The sequence below is a fragment of the Lathamus discolor genome, chromosome 10 (genome assembly GCF_037157495.1).
Source record: "Lathamus discolor isolate bLatDis1 chromosome 10, bLatDis1.hap1, whole genome shotgun sequence".
Classification (NCBI taxonomy): Eukaryota; Metazoa; Chordata; class Aves; order Psittaciformes; family Psittacidae; genus Lathamus; species Lathamus discolor.
The window spans coordinates 6,075,190-6,078,178 of record NC_088893.1 but is presented as its reverse complement, the minus strand read 5'-3'; the positions used below and the strand labels follow the sequence as shown (position 1 = coordinate 6,078,178).

Below are 2,989 nucleotides of genomic sequence, written 5' to 3'. Positions count from 1 at the left end.
TTTAAATAGAAGTAATTTTAATAAATAGAGGACACATAAAGCCAAATATTCTTAAATAAGCAGTAGAGGGGATTAACAATTAACAAATTGCACATGCAATTATTGTTATAGCTTGCCCCCCAACCACCGCTGATGTCTCCAGTTTCTACAAGTTACTACATCCATCCTTCTCTGGTACTCCCACTTAAATTGTGGGCAGCAAGTTTCTGTCTTCTCAATGTCTTTCAAATGGGGATCCTCAAGGCAGCACAGAAAGCTTATTTCTTCTGACAACCACTGCTCCAGCAAGCCCTCACCTGCAGAGAAACATGCAAACCATTTGCCTGTCATTAAAAATCATACAGTTAACACAAGCATCTCTAAAGGCCCCAAATTCAAACTTTAACCCCAACCAGTTAATTAGCTGACCATCATTTTTATATAAAAGACACGGTATTAAACCAAATGTCTGCAGCAGATGTTTTATTTTCTGACTGCAGATTGTCTGCATCCAATCTAGGATTAACTCCACTGAGGAGGAGTTACTCCACTCTCAAGCATGCAGAGCACTGCCAAAACCTGGCACCAGCCCGTGCCAGAACAGCACTGGCAATGCTAGGAGTGTGTTGGCAAGCACTTTCCTCTCCCAGCAGCATAACACTATCACAGGCACTGAGCAGCAATGGGTAGCTGACTACTGCTGGGTCAAACAGAACCCAAAATTGGGATTTGAGAGGACAGAAAGATACAGAGACACCTCGCAGCAGTCTTCTAATACCTAAAAGAGCAACGAGAAACCTTGGAGAGGCGCTTTGGACAAGGGCCTGTAGGGACAGGCCAAGGGGAATGGCTTTGACCTGCCAGAGGGGAGACCGAGATGAGCTCTTAGGCAGAAGCTCTTCCCTGTGAGGGTGCTGAGGCGCTGGCACAGGGTGCCCAGAGAAGCTGTGGCTGCCCCATCCCTGGCAGTGCTCAAGGCCAGGTTGGACACAGGGGCTTGGAGCAAGCTGCTCCAGTGGAAGGGGTCCCTGCCCGTGGCAGGGGTTGGAACTGGGTGAGCTTTAAGGTCCCTTCCAACACAAACGGGACTGGGATTCTGTAAGTACAGCCCCAAAAGTTCATCCTCTGGTGATGTGGGCCTCGCTTCTAACACCCCATCAGGGCTTCCTTCAGCAACTGGCAGCACTGTGTGCTTCACTGGATAAGCCAGGTTATTATTTGCCCCGCAGAGCACCAGAGGCTGGCCCAACAGCCCTCTCACAAGCCAGCAGAGGCCATTTTGTCTACTTGGTATGGCACAACGAACCACCTTTTTGCCCGTCTCCCCCACCAGCTCACAGAGAGGCCTCACCTCATCTCCAGAGGCTCCCGGGCTGTACCTTGTGTCTCGCATGCCGGTCACCCCTTTACATCTCCTCCGCACAGGCACATGCTGGCTCCCATAGCTCCAGTCTCCCCCACAGGGCTCCTCACTTTGGTGCTTCCACCCCCTGCAAAGCTCGGGGCTGGCACAAGGCAGGCCCCGGGCAGCACCCGCTACCCGAGGGGCAGCTCCGCCGCCGGGGACCTTCCGGCCACAGCAACCCCTCCACACATACAAAAGCCGCGGACCGGCTGAAAGCCCTAAAGAGAGCACAGGAGAAACATCGCTTCAAGTAGTCAATTAATTAAATCTGCATTAATAGAGCTGAACAGCCGGGAGCTGGCATGGGGAATGGGAAAAAATAATAAATCAAAGCGAATAATAGCCCAAGAAATTGCTACTAAGCGGCACCGCCTGAACAAACCACCCTCCAGTCCCAGGCCTCGGAGGTTACCCCCCGGCGCGGGCACGGCCGCCGTTCAGCCATGAGTAACCATTACATACGGTATGAAAGGGTGAACAGCTGGCGTGGCGTTTCCGACCCACAGCCCCAGGGCGGGCTGACGCGCCCCTGTTCTCCAGCACGGCTGCCGGAGAGACCCGCGACGGCAGGCCCGGAGCCTCCCCTCACCGCCTCCCCTCACCTCATGGCGGCCGCCGGGCCCAGCGCCACAGCCCGACCCGTCCCTCATGGCCGCGCTGCCCGGAAAGAGCGGGCCCGGCCGCGCCGCTGAGGTGGTTCCGCAGGCACCGCCCCGCCCGTCTCGGCCGCTCCCCTGGGGCGGGCCCGGATGGCGGGGCCCGGGCAGCCTCGGGGCGAGGCGGGGCAATAAACTCGGTAACAGCGTAGGGGGGGTAGTGTTGAAGGGACCTTGGAGCTCCTCCAGTTCCAACCCCTGCCACGGGCAGGGACCCCTTCCACTGGAGCAGCTTGCTCCAAGCCCCTGTGTCCAACCTGGCCTTGAGCACTGCCAGGGATGGGGCAGCCACAGCTTCTCTGGGCACCCTGTGCCAGCGCCTCAGCACCCTCACAGGGAAGAGCTTCTGCCTGAGAGCTCATCTCAGTCTCCCCTGTGGCAGGTTCAAGCCATTCCCCTTGGCCTGTCCCTACAGGCCCTTGTCCCAAGCCCCTCTCCAGGTTTCCTGCAGCCCCTTTAGGCACTGGAGCTGCTCTAAGGTCTCCCCTTCAGGACCCTTCTCTTCTCCAGGCTGCCCCAGCCCAGCTCTCTCAGCCTGGCTCCAGAGCAGAGCTGCTCCAGCCCTCGCAGCATCTCCGTGGCCTCCTCTGGCCTTGCTGCAACAGCTCCACGTCCCTCTTGTGCTGCTGCCCCAGAGCTGGTGAAATCTCATGAAGGAGGAGAGGCAGCCAAAGCAGTGTGGCTCTCCTTTCGTCTCCTCTGCTCAGGGGCTAACAAAATGCTGGTGTCAAGTATTGGCTTGTATCTCATCGCACCATGCTTGTAGGAACAAACACATTGTGCTACCATCACCACAATTAAAGTTATAAAAGTGCTTTATAACAGAGCCCTGCTAACACCCCAAAACTGCTTTGTGGTCGTGTACAGCCCCTGCAGTACATAGGGCAGTAATGGCCATGGGACACAGGGCTGGCAGACAGTGCACATTTGCTAAACTTCCCTTGGAGCG

At 56.1% G+C, this 2,989-nt stretch overlaps 1 long non-coding RNA gene and 1 other non-coding gene across 3 annotated transcripts; both read right to left on the bottom strand.

The window, feature by feature from the left end:
* On the bottom strand, positions 1–2,099 carry LOC136019852 (uncharacterized). 2 transcript variants are annotated; one of them, XR_010615093.1, is made up of 3 exons: positions 1,987–2,099; positions 1,331–1,602; positions 1–296 (listed from the first exon to the last, which is right to left on the bottom strand). It is a non-coding gene; the product is annotated as an uncharacterized LOC136019852 (long non-coding RNA). The 2 variants fall into 2 exon arrangements; XR_010615094.1 differs by lacking the exon at positions 1,987–2,099 and adding an exon at positions 1,847–1,980.
* On the bottom strand, positions 480–684 carry LOC136020236 (small nucleolar RNA SNORA74). Its single transcript, XR_010615252.1, has one exon. It is a non-coding gene; the product is annotated as a small nucleolar RNA SNORA74 (small nucleolar RNA).
* Positions 2,100–2,989: the final 890 nt, after the last annotated feature.